Source organism: Acomys russatus, chromosome X (assembly GCF_903995435.1).
Source record: "Acomys russatus chromosome X, mAcoRus1.1, whole genome shotgun sequence".
NCBI lineage: Eukaryota > Metazoa > Chordata > Mammalia > Rodentia > Muridae > Acomys > Acomys russatus.
In genome coordinates this window covers 47504609-47522929 of record NC_067169.1, presented here as the reverse complement: position 1 = coordinate 47522929, position 18321 = coordinate 47504609, and the positions used below count along the sequence as shown (strand labels likewise).

Sequence of the window (18321 nt, the reverse complement as noted above, 5' to 3'; positions counted from 1 at the left end):
TGCCCATAACACAGGAATTTATGTCTTTGGGCCACTCTATGGGCTCTTGTTCTTCACAACAGTGTGCTGGGGTCCAGTCCTGATATAGGCAGCCCTGCAACACAAAGCAAAGGCTGCAGTGCGTTTCGGCCTGGCTCTGACCACTGGCACCATGAAACAATGGCAGAGCGAGACCCTGGCCCTAGCAGCTTGCCAGGAGCACACCCTTCCACCTCTAGGCCTGTGTTTCCAGAGAGATCCTTGCCAGCAACCTCAAGATCTCCTCCAAGGTTCCCAGTCCATACAGGAGCCTCTTCCCCTCCCCTCCTGGTAGGCTTTATCCTTTCCCTGGCCTGTATAAAGAAGGTTCCTGCTTTTCCAAGAACTCCAAGAGGGAGTTCTATAATCCAAATCACGGTTCTCCCCTGAAGTCACCTGACCAGAGCTCCTGCTCCTCTCTCTCCTCCATTTGGTGCCTTAAGCTCTGTCCCTGCTCCAAGTCTTGATACCCTTTGACGTGCCTTCATACCTGACCTAGATAATCTGGACTCTTCTGCTTCAGGAGCTTCAGAGGATGCCGGGCTACTGTAGAGGAGGGGGTGTAAGGGATGCCCCTCACTCACCTACTCTACCTATGCTGTGACACTTTGTGAGTGTTCTCCCAGACTCACAGAGGAGTCAGCTCCTATCCAGTTTGCTGTGTTGTTATTTTGGAGGGTTCTAATATTTTTACCCATTCACCAGTATTCTGAGAAGTTTTGAATCTCTCTGACTCCTCATCCAAAATACCCAACACTTATCAGTGCTCTGTTTATCTGTAAAAACAGCCTGGGTTGTCTGTTTGTTGTTGGTTTTGCCTCTGAGACTTTTTCCAAGTTGTTTTCTGTAATTAAACACTTTAGTACAAGTTTAAGAACAAACGACAACAACAAAACAAATATATGAGCCTATGGGGGCCTTTCTCACTCAAACCACCACATTACTTTTACACAATAGTATAAATGTATTGTATGACACTAGGAAGTTTAGCCTATTATGAGCTAAATATGTATCTGCCTTTCCTGTATGAGGTGATATGCAATTCCCTTATAATAGTGCCACTTTTCAAATAAATTAGAACTTCCTATATACTTATGTCCCAAACTAAAACCAAATTGAAGGACTTGAAGTTAGACAGATACTTGATAGGTTCACAGAGAGAGGAGATAAATCTAGGTAAGATAATAAACTAATAAAAATAATAAGCTTCCAAGATGGCAAACTTCTTGATACAAGAGTTCGCTCCTCTCCCTGACTGATTGTGTTTACTGTGTCTGATATTTCCCCTGCTGGTACCTGCTGCACTCAAGATTTTTTTTCTGCCTTTTACTTATTTAATTAGCAGAAACAAACAAACCCAATCAAAATCCCAGATGGTAACAAAATCTACAATGTCATTCAAATATTTTAAGGTTAAATAAATGCTACAGTTCACTCTAGAATCTTGATAACAGTAGCATGTCTTGAGAAGTGCTATGTGCCCCAAGTAAACCACACAGGCCCGTTTTTTACAATATCAACAGGTTTTTTGTAGTGGATGTAAACATGTTTTTGTTTTGATCCCAAGTGTGGGCTGGGGAACAGACTTGTGGGAGACCAGTTAATGTTTATCCACTTAGAAGTCGAACCACTTCATGGGGGGGCTTGTTTTTTGCCAGCTGGAAAACATCCTAGCACAGGCTCTGAGAGGAGATGTGTGTGTGTGTGTGTGTGTGTGTGTGTGTGTGTGTGTGTGTGTGTGTGTGTGTGTGTGTGTCCCGAACAGGCGACTTGGGCTTTTTGAGTCTTGGTATTGTTTGGCAGTTCATCACTCCACTTATCAGGGCTCCAGGCTCCTGCTGCTGTTCCAGGTTCCAGCAGCAACATTGGTGGAATTGCTGGTTCGCTGAAATCCTGCCCACTAAGCCAGGGAAAAGCTCCCAGGAACTGAATCCAATAAAGTCTACTTCCCTTGTTCCCATAAACCCCCTTTCACTCCTGTCTAGGCTAGGTGAGTTGGAAGGGAGGTATAAGCATTAAATAATCACAAATAAAGTAGATTTGGAAAAAGTGAAGCCTACAGGTTTTCATTCCACCTAATTCAATTCCAGGATAATCCAGAATCTCTATATAATGCGATAGTGTTTCCTTAGTGCAACACACATTTTCATCCAAATATGAATGACTATGGCCAGGGAATACAGATCCAGGTTGTCCCAAATAACATGTACCACCATGGAAAATGTTGTGTAAACCATTACAGTTACTGAACAAAAGAGCCAGAAATCAAGACATTTACCAAATGCATTGGAAGTAGTATTGTATAGGCAGGTTGTATCAAAACCAGCAAAATGCTGCTATGGGTTTCAGGTGTTATGTAATCACATTCTTAGCTTATGGATTAGAAGCTAGTGGTCTGTCAAATAAATCCATTCCAATGGTTTTACTTGGAAGTTGAAATAAATTGAGTCAGATACAAAAGTTGGAATTAAATGGCTATTAAGGTGACTAGAGACTGATTAAGAAGACTCTGGTTTTGAGTATGCAACATCCCAATTCTCCACAATTGAGAACCTTCAGTCAGCCAATCAGAGGTTTCTACTCTTCAACATAGGTATAGCTTTTCTTTCTGAGAACTTTAGTTTAAAGCTCCTATGGGGGCAAAAAGCTCCTATGAGTTCACATCTGCCCAAAACCTGTAATCGTGCCTTTACTGGAAAAGCAGAATCTTTGCCGTAGTAATCAACTTAAATTCCTACTTTTTTATAGTATACCTTAGTCCAGTGAATGATATTCTCATCAGAAAAGAAAATGGACCTGTGTAGAATGAAATGTGAAGACAGAAGCAAAGACTGGAATGATTGGGGCTCAAGATGCACCTTGCACTGAGCTTGCTTGGCATGTCCAGTGTCCTTTATTCTATCCCCAGCATTTCCAAAATGACAACATAATTGAGGGGATGATGCATCCACAATCTAAGAAATGCAAAGGACTGACAGCACAGTAAATATTAGAAGCTAAAAAAGGCAAAAATATATATATCCTAAAGTTTTTGGAAATTATAGCTCTGATAATACCTTGAATGCAGAATTTAAACCCACAAAATGGTAACCACTGTTTAAATTTTAACTCACCTAGTTTGTTAGTTGCCTTTTTCATTGCTGTGATAAAGTACCTGTCAAAAACAATGTAAGGAAGGAGGGTTATTTTGGCTCACAGTTTGAGAGAATTATCTATCAGGCTGGCTGACTCACAGCGCAGAAATGTGTAGTGGTTGGTCACATTGTGTGTACACTCAGGAAACAAGGCAAAATGAATGCTGGTGCTCAGCTCCATTACTCCTTTGTATGCATTTGAAGTCTCAGCCCATAGAATGCTGATGCCTAATTACAGGGTAGGTTTTCCCAGCTCAATTAACCTAAACTAGATAATCCTTCATACACAGGCCCAGAATCTAACTTAGTATAAATAACTTCTCATATGTGTGCTTAGAGACTATTATGTGTTTAAAAATCCCTCCTAGACATGCCCAGAGGCTTATTTCCTAGGTGATTCTAGATTCTGTTGAGTAGATAGTCAATATTAGGCATCCCAAATCTACTCTTTATCAACTTGATGCCCAAGCACATCAATTGTAAGCCATAGCTTTCAATGCTTTGTCCTCATGAGCTCTGAACCTTAATATAATTCAAAATGCATTTCAGTCTAACATCAAAAATGCCTTTAACAGTTAGAACACATTTTATACATCCAAAGGTCAAGTATCATCTAAGATTTGAGGCAATCTTTTAACTGTGAGAACTTGCAAAATAAAATAAAAAATAAGCTGAATGCTTCCAAAATAAAATGGCATAGAATAAAGATTCCCAATCCTAAAGAGATTGGGGGCATAGTAAAGAATTATATAACCAAAGCAAGATCAAAACCCAGAAGGACAAATATCAAATCCTACAGTTCATGTGAGGCATCTGCAACTTGTGATAGAATCATCCGGGCTTGACAGTGCTTGAGTAGTCTGATGCCTCCAGCTCTGCTACTGAAAGTGTACACCACCTCATTGTGTGGTCAGTTCTGTCCCAGCACCTACCTACTGAGCCATCCTGCTGGTACACGTTCTGAGAGTTTGAGTGAGGTTGAATTGAAAACAAATAGATTAATGTATTCAGCATTTTAAGGTAGACTAGCATTCTATGACATGGCATCTTTTCAGTGCTCTCATTCATACCTATAGTGAAAAAGAACAAGCAGAGCAGAAAGAAATAAGCAGTGAACAATTTAGTTTGTTGAGGCAAAGGGCTTGAGCAAGGTTTAAATTGCACCCAAGGTATTTGCTGAAAAAGAGGCCGAGTAGTTAAAAAGAAACTGCTTACTCTGCATTGGAATGATGAGAAAGGTGCCTGAACATGAAAGTTTCCAAGCATTTGAAAGGAAAGATTCTCAACTGGGAATGATGATTAAGGGATTCTCTATTCCTTGAAAGCAATAGTGTAGAGAAATTCCCAGAGACAGCACACAAAGCAGTCAAAGAAGTTCTGCCTGGATTTCCACCTGACAGCAGAAGTTGGTAGCATTGTCTACATGTTACTGGGTCTGCAGGCATACAATATACAAGATTGAGAGGTATATAGAATCTCCCATCATGGTTTCAGAGAGCCACTGATGTTCAGGCAATGTGAGTCAGTGTCTCAGTCCTTGAAAGGAGGCTCTAAGAGGCCAATGTATGAGGCTGTGCAGATAAAGCCTAACTTGCGATGGAGATGCCAAAATATTGGAGATGCCATGGTACCTTGATATGTAGGTGTTGGGACAGAACTGACCATACAATGAGGTGGTGTACATTATCAGTAGCAGAGCTGGAGGCATCAGACTACTCAAGCACTGTCAAGCCCAGATGATTCTATCACAAGTTGCAGATGCCTCACATGGTAGAAAGAACTGACTCCTACAAGTTTGTTCTTCATTCACATGAGTAAATAAAAGTGTATCAGGGATTGGAAAGACAGCTCAGCACTGACTTTTCTTCAGAGGAACTGGGTTCAATTCCTAGCATCCACTTGGCAGCTCACAACTGCCTGTAACTCCAGTTTCAGGAGAATCTGGCTCTCTTCTGGCTTCTCTGGGCCCTGCACATATGTGGTAATGCAGGCAAGACACTCATACACATAAACATTATTCCTTAGAAAGGTTTTTAATAGGCAGAATGCAACCAGATTTTCTGTCAGAATAGTACTTGAAAGGCCTCTAGCAGATTTCTGATAGATTATCTGTTTCCATCTGACAGCTCAGGAGCTGGGCCTGCACCATCTGTGATTCTTTCAGCAGTGTGGTCTTCTAAATTCCTAGGTCAACATTCTGTTAAGATAGGCTTACAACATCCAAAGAATTTTTCTAGCTGAGTGTTCCAAACTCTTCCACATGCCTCTTGCAAGCCAATTCCAAAGGTCCAAAATGTGAGAATATATAAGAATTAAAAGTGTAGAAAGAAAATGATGTAAATTTAGAGCACTTTAACGGCTCAAACAGGCTTTATTTAAAACCAGAGAAGTGAAATCTATGGAAAGATCTGCCTACACTGTGACCAGACCTGAGTTCAGGTAAACACAGTACACACTTCAAGCTGGGGTTTTTATAGATAAAAATAGGGAAGGGGGAAGAGGGTTTCCTTGGGAACAGAATATAGAAGTTAACTGTTTTCCTTAGGTAAATATTTTAAAAACCAACAACAACCTGCAGGGTATGTTGTCTCTCTGTGCAGCCACCAGGTGTCTGGAGTAGGGATCAGCTGCTTTTCTTATGCAATCCTCAAATAGCTGGCTTCCTGGAACTCTGAGTTCAGTTTAGGGCCTTCAGTTTTTGTTTTGTTTTGTTTTGATGGAGTGTCATTTATTAAAGACCCTTTATATATAAAGGATAAAGGATGTCATTTTCTGTCAGGCTCCTTGCTGCTGGTAGAATGGACATAGCTCTAGGGACTGGAGTGACACTGAATGTTATTTTTACTTTGTCTTGTGTGATGGACTGAGTGATAACAGGAGGCTATTCAAGAGGAATTTCTGTAAAAAGTTTAAAGGATAAAGTATAAATATAACTATGAAGCAGATGAGGGGAAACAGGGTAAGTAGGGAAAGGAACCAAGATGGAAGAATCCATCTGGAGTATGAGACGTTGGAATTTTAGTGCCTGTCTTAATTGTGGGCTCTGTCCTAAACAAGTTTTGAATTGTTATTGTAAAAGCAGCATTGTATATATTTTATTTCGGAGGTGTCAGTACAAGTAAAGTAAAAACTTAAAAGGGAGAGCTCTAATTCTTCCAGTGGTGGCAGTTAGGAGATCTCGCTCTCTATAGTTTTGGGGCAAACACCACAGCAGCCAAAAAGCAGAGTTTTGTTTTAGACTTTCTGAGATAAAGAAGCTGACTGATATAAAGATACACCTAGTCCTTCCACCTCCATTCCAATCCCAGAGATGACCTTTGCCCAGAGTTGCCAGCGAAAGGAGATAGGGTGGGTAGCTAGCTCTCTTTGCTTTTACTGGAGTGGAGGCCAGCATGATGAGTGGGGTAACTAGAGAGATGACAGAAATTCTAGGCAAAGGCAGGGCCTGGGTATACATCCCTGTCCAATTACTAGGTAGACATATGTAGGAACTGGTACCACTGACCCGGAACAGCCTTGTCTGATAGGAAAGATTTGGAATAAAGCTGAAGTAGATTAGTAGGTGTAGCTCACCATTTTTGTTGTGCAATAAGGAAAAGGTATGCCTTAGGGATATTGTGATAAAGCGCCGTAAACTGATTAGGAAAGACCAATGGGTTTTGGATTTCTTCTAACTAAAAACAATGTATTGGTGTCAAGGAAGGACCAGTAAGAGATGGAGGTGCTTAGAAGCCTACAAGTGGAGACAGAATCACATATTAACAGAGAGGCCACAGATTTCAGAAATGTCTTTCCTAGCCCTAGGAAATCAGGTCTCTCTTCCAGACCAGCAAAGGAACCAGAGGTAAATTTGGACAGACTGAAAGGAGGAGGACTAGAAAGATGAACAGTTTCTGAATCACCATGTTCTATAGGGGATTCTAGGCTTTTCTTTGGGGGAAACATACTGAGGGTGATATTGTATTGGCTTGGTGTAAGGTTATCAACTAGATGGATACAAGGAAGCAGGGCCTATGTATACATATGGTCCCTGATATGCTAGGGCTATTAAGTTTAGTAAAGTTCTTTAAATAGGCACTGGGGGATGGGAGAGTTGATTTTGTTAGAGTTGCAAAGGAGTGATTGATCATGGTTTGCTTCTTTGAGCCATTTAGATCCATCAGAACTTTTCCTGTAATATAACTCAAAATCAAAACTGGTCCATAGAATGCTCTCATTGGCTTCTGGGATATATTTTATTTTGGAGGTGTCAGTACAAGTAAAAACCTAAAAGGTAAGTCAAGTGGAAAAAAAGTATGGAAAATGTCTCGTTGGCTGTCTGAGAGAGGAAGAGGCAGGACCAACAAGGAGGGGATAAAGTGAGAATATCTTTCTTTAAAAGTTTTTTTAAGAGGAAGAGTCCAGAACAACAGGATAAGGTGCCCAGACAGTTTAGTGGTGAGTAGGCCCGGCCCGGGTGCAGCCTAGAATCCCAAGCATTGGTGTCACCAGAGCCCACTGAGCATTCGGGATCCATTGAGGACAGCAGCCTTTGCTGTTGCCAGGGACTCAGCCATAGCCAACCCAGGCCTGCAGGCCTAGCATGGCCCACCAAGCTGGAAGATCTCTGCCATGAGTACAGCCAGTGCCCAACCTCTGCAAGTCACTTACCAATTACGATGGAGTAGATTTAGTTGGCCAACCTGGACACTAGCAAGTTGTAGGCCATTGCCCAGGGAAGATCTATGTAGATCTGATAGAGGATTCCTGCTTGGGATTCTGCTTTGAGGTGCACTGGGATGTCAAATGCAGCTACTTCTATCTGGAGTTTGCAGACACTGCTAGCATGAAAGATGTTGGCATTCAGCCAGTGGAAGGCAAAGGAGCATGCGGCCACCCATGTTGCTCCCTTCTTGGAGAACCTGAGAATAGGCCCCCAGCAGGAGCTACAGCATTTACCTCCAGAATTCCAGTAGTCGCAACATAAGAGAAGGCAAACTGGACAGTAATATACACTGGTCCTGTGGCTTGGAGGAGTAAGCTAAATTGAAGAGGAAAAAAGCAGAAAAAGAAATAAAAAAGCAAACAAAAGTTCTATTTCCCCTTAAAGATCCTAGCATTTAAAAACACAAAAACAAAAACCCCAAAGATGAGAATTTAAGTATTCAGATCCATTTGAAAAGGTACCCAGTGCCCGCTCTGAAATCCTGGAGAGAGAAAGTCCACAGGCACCATGCTGTGTTTTGAGCTGTTTAAATACATCTGCATATACAAGATCCCTGTACTGCCCTCAGTACACAGCTGAGCAGCTGTGTGCCCAGCATATAAAATTCTTTTGTTTCTCAGATTTTGCATCTGCTTGATAACAAGGGCTTCCTGCACAGTTTGGATGCTGTTGATGGTCAAACCACAATCAGCTACAATGGACTGCTCCTCTGATTTCTAAGCCTCCAATTGGGCCTCTTTGATAGAAATAGAAGTCAGGTATGAGACTCAGAAACAAAAATATTCATTCCTGTTTGAATTTGGTAGGAGGTCCTATGACACTGTCTACAAGAAGTTGAGAATCGCCTGTTTTCCAAAGGTCCAGCATTTTCAGTCATTCATCAAAAGCCCTATCTTTCGATTCTACCTAGTGACAAAGGACAAGGCAGTTTGCAAACAGCTGAAGATTTTGTTTTGATGGTGGGAGGATGAAGTATACCTTCATGACTGTATACCATCTCCACTGGAAAAAGCTCGTGTCTTGAATTATATACTGTGGACATACGTTTGGTGCGGCAGGCTTTTCCGGCTTTTGAGTTGCTGGTGACGTAACTAGCCCATGGGTCTGACTTGATCATTATGACAGGTCACTATGCTCCAGGGTTATCACTGAACTATGGAAAGCATCATGGCCAAGGAAGAGGAAACTCTTTCCATCTGCCCCCAGTAAATGTGAATGAGAGTAACACTAAGAGTCCTGCACAGGCCTGGCATGGTTGTAGAATCCCTTGTTCCTTAAATTGGGTAGTTAGACCTCTGCTATGGTAAATAAGACTGTCACCACCATCTCTGCCTTCAACAAGTGGCAGTACTATGTCACTTGGTCCTCCCGACCTTCTTGACAGCAGAGATTGTGTTTTTCTTGTTGGAAGTTGGGAAAAGACCTCCAAAATGTCCTGACTTTGGAGGCTGGGTTAGAAGTGGATGGGAGGTGAGTGGCGTATCAGAACTGCCTTGTGTTTTAGTCCCTAAGTGAGGGTCTATGGAGGGTAGGAGGATGGAAGTCCTAAGGTGAACAGGATAGAACGGTGCTGCTTTATTTGAAATGTTTTCTTACCTCATTTGGTGCCCTAGTACAGGGTCCAGCCTTATCTGCCTGGCTTGGCCATGTTCCTGTCCATTGCTCCACTGCCTCTCTGGTCCAGCTCACAGTCCCAGGTGCTGCTTGCCTCTCTATCTTATGCTTTTGACCAGTTTCAGTTCATCTTCCAATGATCCTGCTCTGAAGCCTACACACATTTCATTTATCCATTTGTTTTGTTATTGTTGTCTAAGTTTTTCTGTTGTTGGTTTGTTTTACCTATTTGTGTGAAGACTTGGAGGATAAAAAAAAAGTTGTGTTGTGAGGGGCTGGAGAAATTGGTCAGCAGAAAAGAGCACTGTCTACTCTTCCAGAGGTTCTGAGTTCAATTCCCAGCAACCACCTGGTGGCTGACAGCCATCTATACTGGAATCTGATGCCTTCTTGTGGCATGCAGGTATACATGCAGATAGAGCACTCATACAGAAAATAAATAAATAAACTCTTTTTAAAAGTTGTTTTGCATGTGAGAGAGTTTGATTTTGTTATATTAGAAAAGCATGCATCTGTTGATATAGATGGTTAGGGAGGAGAGGGGCACATGACAGGTGGCTTAGCACATGTGATCAGAGCAACAAGTAAGTAGTCAGAGAAAATACTAAGTTCCACAAAGCAGGTAGCTCCCTCTCAAATAGGAAAGAGCTAGGATACTTCATTGTCTAGTCCATCCTCTTGGAACTGCATTGGCTAACATCATAGAAAGCATTATGATTATTATTCTTATGAACATCAATGTGACTCAGGGCAGGATGACTCCCCATCTACAAATTATAGCTATTTAATTAGTATTATTTGAAGACTCTTTAGTTTCCATGTTTGTTCGACTCCTGTGTCCCCTTGAAATAAAATGGAGTTTGTCAAGACAAGAGGACTATGAAGGAGTGAATGAGTGTTATTTTTCTAAAATCGAAGTAGAGTGGCTGAGTCATTTTTGGGTTTTGTGTAGTTCCCTCTATGACCATGATGAATGTAGAGAATGTGAGTAAGCCTCCTAAAAAGGCAGGGATCAAGGAGAGAGACCCTTCAGTGTCAAAAAAAGGAGCTTGATTGGCCAGACACTGTCTTGATTATCATGGATCCATGGATTTTCCAACAGCGGTAGGGGCTGATGAATCCAAGCAACTTCCAGGATTGCCATCTCTTCTGGGGACCTTGCATTTTTCCAGTGTCCCTATTTTTGACAGTTGAGAAAGGGCTCAGGAGGGAGGCCTGGGATTGGGGCATGCTCTTGCCCAATAACCTACTGCAAGAAAACTAAAGCAGTTCCCAGAAATCATTTGGGGATACTGGCGACCTAGTTTTATAGGCTGATTTGTCTTTTGTTGAGGATTGATGGCAGGTGCCAGTAACTGTTATTTAAGTTGAAGATGTTTTTCAACTTCTCCAATTTGGATTCTTCCTTCTTGTTATTAAAACCCTGAAGACCAGGTTGAAAAAACCTTGTGGGAAGTTATAGGAGCTTATTTTGAGTCTGTGAAGTTTTTACAAACATCAGGAACTAATTTGAATATGAAGGAAGAGCTGACCCTTGCAAGAAGTAGGGTCCAAACAAGTATATGAATTGCCTCTGTAAAGAAAGTCTTGAAAAGAGGTGGATTGTAATTGGACTCCTGACTGGTTTCCCTAATCTTAGCATAACTAACCTGTCCGTCAGCATTTTTTTTTAACATTCCTATTAGGAGGCAGGAGATCATATGATCTTTCTTATGTATATCATAAGTTGGTGTGTTTAGAAATTCCAACTGGGATCCTGGGAATGGCTAGCATCCATTCCAATGGGATTTCCCCTTATTTTGTTGATATAAGTCATTAGCATGTTGAATAACTATGAAATATGGCCTTTTTCATTCATTTCAATGGTGGATGTCAGAATATACTAAATATCTGATCAAGTTAAGTAATAATCTTGTGTTACTCCTAGAAACTCTTCTCTAAACTGGAAAGGGTTTCCCAGAAGAAAACCCTGCTCAACTATTCCTTTGCTTGAGATGTATCTGCCATGGAAAAGGGAACATGAAAGCAGATGTAACTGTCAGTCCCTCTAACTCCATGGAAGGGAAATGCAAGAAGTAGGTAAATGTGGGTAGGGATGCACTTTGTAGTCACATGAAGGGAGGAGAAGGAAGGAGTAGGGGAGATAGATAATAGCTGTAGATAGATGGGAAGTACAAGAATGTGGAGAAGAAGGGAGCTGTGTACAGAGAACTAGTGGCTGGGATTGAAGTGAGAATTGGGGGTAAGAGATGAAGTTTCAGTAAGGCTGAAATTGAGAGATCAGATAAGTGAGGGTAGATTGAAGGGATTGGGGAGTTGAGGTTGGGAAAGTAAAGGTAAGGGATAGGGGTTGCTGAAATACTTTAGGGTGGGGAACATTTAGGTGGGCAAAGACAAGAGTCAGATGGCCCAGAGCAAGATTCAGTCAACATTGAAGGGGAGGACTCCGGTGGGATTTGGTATGGGGGGCAGCTTATTTTGACAGAGAAGGATCTAAGAGGGAGACAGGAGAATTAGGTTACGAAGCTGAAGGTAGTAGGGACTGATAACCAGAGTCTGGCAAACAAAGGGAAAGGCAGGAGCAGAGATTAAAGAAACCCAGGGGAGTCTGCAGAGACTGATGCACCAACCAAGACGCATACATGGTGAAGACCTAGAGGCCCTGTTCAGATGTAGTCAGCCTGAACCAGCAGCTCAGTCTCCATGTGGGCCCCTAATATGGGGAACAAGGTCTGTCTCTGACACGGAATCTGTTGCCCACTCGTTCATTGATCACTTCCCCCTGGAGGGATGGCTTTCTTAGGCCACAGAGGAAGAGGATCCAGGCAGTCCAGAAGAGACTTGATAAGTCTGAAGTCAGATGAAAGAGGAAGAGGAATTCACCTTTCTGATGATAGGAGAAAGGGAACGAGGGGTTGGGGGAAAAGAGAGGGAGGGTGGGACTGGGACGAGATGAGGGCTACAATAGAGATGTAAAGTGAATAAATGTTTAAAAAATTAAAAGAAGGTCTGAACTTAGACAGTCTTTGACTCTGACCATTTGCCATTTCATTCGAGTTAATGGTTAAAGTCCTAAAAGATAGGGTGAAGGGCCCCAAGGCACTCTGGCAGGCCTACAGCCAAGGCCTGAGCTGCCAGCTGTGCTTTGTGCAGCCTTCTGTGCACATGCGTGACACACCACGGACTCTTGCCTGCCTGGCTGAGGTCACATGGCACCTGTGGCCCTAGACTGTTATTGCACTGCCAGCAGGCTTGGGACTCCGGAAGGGTGGCCCTGATGTAGCTGAGGCTGGGTGGGTGGTGGGAGCCAGGGCCAGGACTAAGGTCAAATCCAGTTGCTCTGCGGTGGAAACCTGCCCTCCTGCCCCGATTTAAACTAAATTTATGTTAAGGCCCTGGAAACCATTGAGGGCAGACTTTGCATGGTTAACTTTGCATTCTACCTCCCGTTTCCCTGATGACACTAAAAAAAAAAAAAAAAAACAAAAAAAAAAAAAAAAACAAAAAAAAAAAAAAAAAAAAAAAAAAAACAAACCACAAAAAACAAAAAACCTAACAACTGCCCCTGCTTAGGCTTCTTGGTCAAAACGGAAAAACGGAATAAGCCTGCTCTACGTGGAGTCCGTGGAGACTTGACATCCAGATCTGCTCCACAGATTACATTACCTGCTATTGTCTCCTCTCTTAAGCTGTCTAGGAGTCTGAGAGGCCAAAATGACCCCCATCCTCAGATATGTAACCCATTTTGCTGAATGTCCTTTGTCCTAGATTCCTGCTGCTCTCTGTCTTTAGATTCGCCTTAATTGCAAAAAAAGGCCAATAGAAGAGATAGCCTGCTGCTTCACCTTGAGCCTATGTAAACATCCCACTATCACAAACTATCCATCCCCAGGACAGGCCCTTTACTCAGGAAGGGGCCTGTCACTTCAAAGAATGACTGAATGTTTTACTTCAAAGAATGATTGAATACTTAGTTAATCCTCTTAATCCTCCCCTGAACACCTGGTTGTGGCTCTTTGCTTTAAAAGAAACAAATTTTCTCAGGGCAGCAGTCAGCTCAGAGTCTGATTGTTGTCTTAGGTAACTAGAAGCTCTTCCTGCAGTAAATAAAGTTGCTTTTTTGGTATACCTAGACTTCGGTGGTTCTTTCCTTTTTATTTTCATGTCCCTCTGACCCACCAAGCTGGGGTGAGTGGGATGGGGGGGAAGCGGGGTGGGGGGAATCAAACATGCCAAATTCAGGCCAGCAATTTTGGTTGTCAAGGGGATTTTGAGGCTGGATATGAATGGGAAATCAGATGGAGGTGGATTTTAAGATCTGATTTGAGGCTCAGTTATTTGAAAATGTTTCAGAAGGAAAGATAAAGGAATAGAGCACTGGTCCTCAAGCTTACTAATTCTACAAGCCTTAAATGCAGTGTCTCCTGCTACCTTCCTAACTGTAATTTTGCTACCATTATGAACTGAAATGTAAATATATGACATACAGGATATCTGATATGCAATCCATGTGAACGGGCCATTTGACTCCAAGAAGAATAGCAATCTACAGGTTGAGAACCAGTAGAATAGCCCATGCTAAAAACAGGCTGTTCAGGAAACAGCTAGTTTCCTGCTCCGGAGGAAATTCTCCAGGGATTGACGTTTTACCAGGACAAAGTTTTTGACTGTTTCTCAGGTTTGGGAAGAAGAAAAAGTCCTCATGATCTGAAATGAAATGGAGTCGAAGTCCCAAGTCACCACTGAGAATCGATGGGGCTCTTACCTACTCACATGATGAAAAGGGCAATGTACATGTGAGGAGTGTAGCTTCAGAAATGCCATAGATGACCTCTTGTCTGCTGGAACTTGAGTTAGATAATAAAACATGTGAATTTGCTACTCCTGCCAACAAGGAATTAAGGCAACTCCCCTCCCTCCCGCATTCCCCCACTTCACTCACATGCCAATGATACCACCAGAAACCATGACCAACATTTTTGTCACTGTTCTAAATGCTGTGAAGAGACATCACGATCACAGCAACTCTTATAAAGGAAAGTATTTAATTTGGGCCTGGCTTAGAGTTTCAGGGGCTTAATCCATTACCATGATGTTGCAGAGCATGGTGGCAGAAATGACAGCATGGTGCTGGAGAAATAGTGCTACATCCTGATCTGCAGGCCAAGAGGAAGGAAGTTGATCCTGGCTTGGGCTTTTGAAACCCCAAAGTCCACCCCTGGTGACATGCCTCCTCCAACAAGGCCATACCCCTTAGTCCTACTCAAAAAGTCACTCCCTGGCAACTAAGCATTCAAATATATGAGCCTATGCAGTCATCATTATTCAAACTACCACAAGACCAGAAGGGGTTGATAAGGGCCACCATTTAGCCTTAGGAAGCTGAGAGAATGGGATGGTTCTTATAGCATGAAGGAAGGATGAGAAATGGCAAATAGGAGGTAGGATAGAAGCCTGGTGAAGAAGTGACCCAGTGGAGCTGTAATGCCAATGTGTAAAAATTAAGAGTGTAGGAAGAACTAAATGATGAATGTTTAGGTAGCCTCAACAACTAGAGTACACTTTATTTAATGCCTGACATGTGCTTCTCCAGATCTGGCCACTCTGGGATCAAGGAATAAGACCCAGAAATAAAATTATCAGAACTCAGGAGAACACGGATTACGTGCTTCAAGCTAGTGGATTTGTGGCTACAGATAGGGAAAGGAGGAGTTCTCCCTGGGAACAGAATGGGAAAGAGCTATTTTCCTTAAATATACTTTTTTTGTTGTTTGTTTGTTTGTTTGTTTTACACTTCAGGGTGTGTTGGTTCTTTTCAACCACTGGGTGTCTGGGGTAGGGGTCAGCTGGTTTTCTTAGACAACTCCCAAATAAATGGCTTCTCAGAACTTAGATCTCAGTTTAGGGCCTTGCCTTTTCAGAGGGAGTCTTTTATTAAAGATCCTTGTTACATAAAAGGTGGAGGGTGTTGTTTTCTATCTGGCTACTTGCTTCTAGTGGAAAAGGCATTGTTCTATGGTTTGGGGCGGGGGAGGGGGTCTGGAGTAACTCTAAGAGAAGGATTGTTTTTACTTTGCCTTGTGCAATGGACTAAATAATGGCAGTAAGGCAATAACCCCAATTTTCAATACCAATATTCTGTATCTAATTTAGATAACCATGTATACAGATGCCCAGAGGCTATCCTAAACTAGATAATTTCTTACAAACATGCCCAAAGGTTTGTCTTCACAGTGATTCTGGATTCTACCTAATTGACAATATCACATCTAGTTTCCTGTACATTATTGCAATATCCTTAAAACATAAACATACTTTCCATTCCCCATAGTTAACAGTAGTGCAGATGCACTTAGCTGTGTCATTGGGAATATAAGCACTAAAACAGTTTTCTTTCCCTGGAAACCCAATATTATGTGAGGGTGGGGTGGGCTTTTACCTCAATTACTGCTAAGGAGAAACAATTCCAAAGCCACGATAATCCAGTACCAGAGAATATTTAAAACATTCTAAAAGAGATTTTGTGGGGTTAAATGTGCAAGCTAGGTGACCTACCCCTTCAACCAACAAATTAGAGCATTTGGCATGTAAATAATTTTATGATGTCCCTCCCAAAAGATCAAACACTAGGCAGTTGGCCCTTCTGGAAGGAAAAGTATTTGTTAAGATTGAAAGTATCTTTCTAAGACCTAAATGTCAATGGAATTTTTTTATTAATTAATTTATTCACTTTACATGCCAATCGTAACCCCTCCCTCTATTCCTCCCAGTCCCACTATCCCTCCCCATCCCCCCATGCCCCCACCCCCACTTCTCAGAAAAGGAGAGCCATATCACCTACTCCCCCAAGCCAGGGGGAAGTGATTGAAAAGCATGCAACAGAGATCCCAGATCTCTTTACTAGGGGACCCACATGAAGCTTGAGCTGCCCATCTAGTAATCTGTGTTAAGGAGCCTAGGTCCAGGCCATACGTGGCCCTTGGATGGTACTTCGAAATCTGCAAGGCCCCCTGGGCCCTGGTTAGTTGGCTCAGCAACAAAAAAAATTTTAAATGACAGATAATAAATCTGAAAGCTTATATTTTGATTAACAAGCAGAAACGAAAGAGAATTAATGGAATGGCATGAGCTTTTGAAACCTCAAAGCATAACCCAGTGATACACCTGATTCCATGAGGAGATACCTCCTCATCCTTCCCAAACATTTCTACCACCTTGGAACCAAATTTTCAAACCTACAGGGGCCCTAGAGGGCCCATTTTTGAGTCTACAGGAACCATTCTCATTCAAACATCACATTCTATTCCCTGATCCCCCTATGTAGTGGATTTAATTATGTTTTTGTTTTGATCCCAAGTGTGGAAAGTGAAACAGACTTGTGTGAGGGTGTGCAGTAATTTTCTTCTTGAAACAGATTTGTGAGAGAACAGGTAATATTTATCTACTAGAAGAAGAACCACCTCTCGTGGGAGCATGGTCTTTGCCAGCTGAAAAACATCCTAGTATGGACTCTGAGAGGATATGTGCATGTGCGTGCATGTGCGTGTGTGTGTGTGTGTGTGTGTGTGTGTGTGTGTGTGTGTGTGTGTGTGTGTGTGCGCGCGCGCGAGCGCACGCGTGGGCCCAAAACAAGAGGCTGTGCTTTTTGGTCTTCGCATTAGTTCCTATTGTTTGCCTGTTAATCACTCCCCTTGAGACATTCCTAGAGAGAATCACTCCATAGAATGTTTCTAAGTTCCAGGTTCCAGCTGTTACTCCAGGTTCCCATAGCTGCAGTTGTAGTTACCTCTTTGCTGAACTACTGGTTTGCTGTTTAATGAGCCTGCAGGAATCCTGCCAACTATGTCAAGAAACTGGGTCTTAAAAGGTATACTTTTAATGTGCCTATTAATCTCTTTTCTCTCCTATCTAGTGTAGGTAGGTTGGAAGAGAGGTATAAGCATTAAAGAACCCCAAATAAAGTGAGTTTGAAAAAGTTCAAGGCCTACACCCCTAAGCTTTTGGCCATATCATAATTTAGAATAGATTTATTTCAACTTTTCAAGTCCCCATAGTATTTCACTATCTCAACATAGATTAAAAGTCCAGTATCTCTTCTGAGATTCAAAATAATTTCTTAATTGTAACCCCTTAAAATAAAACCTCATACACTTCCAACCTACAGTTGCACAGAATATGCACTACTATTTCAGAAAGGATGAGTGGGGGAATAGTAGAGAAATATTGTACTAAGCCAAGAGCAAAGCTAGCAGGACAAACACCAAATCTTGCAACACCATGTGTAATTTCAGAGGGCTTAGATCAGCAGTTCTCAACCTATGGGTTGTAACCCCTCTGGGGGTAGAATGATTCTTTCACAGGGGTCACCTAAAAACATGAGAAGACACAAATATTTACATTAAAGTAACAAAATCACAGTTTTGAAGTAACAATAAAAATAAAGTTATGGTTGGGGATCCCCACATGAAGAAGGGCCACAGCATAAGAAAAGTTTAGAACTACTGCCTTAGATTGATCCATATTTACTGCTTGGCTGACTAGAATATACTTCTCACTCTTGGGATAGTTGTACTTTCTGTATGCAGCTCTCCTTAGCAGATATCCCAAGTTTCTGGCACCTTCAATATCCTGGGGTCTCCAACACAACCTAGACTTAATTTTCACAGCTTTAGGCAATGGCCTTTCAGGTCCTCCACCCAGGGCTTTCGCTGCCGCATACTTGTCTTTGGTTGCAGTCCTTAACTGAAGAGAAAAATTTTACAACCTCTTTACTCCTTCATGACAATAAAAGCTGAACAGTGTGGCTGACATTGCCAAGTTTGGCTGCCTGCTTGAGTCTGGCCCCCTCTT

General features: G+C 42.1%; 1 pseudogene; it reads left to right on the top strand.

Annotated features, from left to right (window-relative positions):
• Nucleotides 1–7810: 7810 nt before the first annotated feature.
• LOC127184602 (ataxin-7-like protein 3B) lies at nucleotides 7811–8107 on the top strand (annotated as a pseudogene).
• Nucleotides 8108–18321: the final 10214 nt, after the last annotated feature.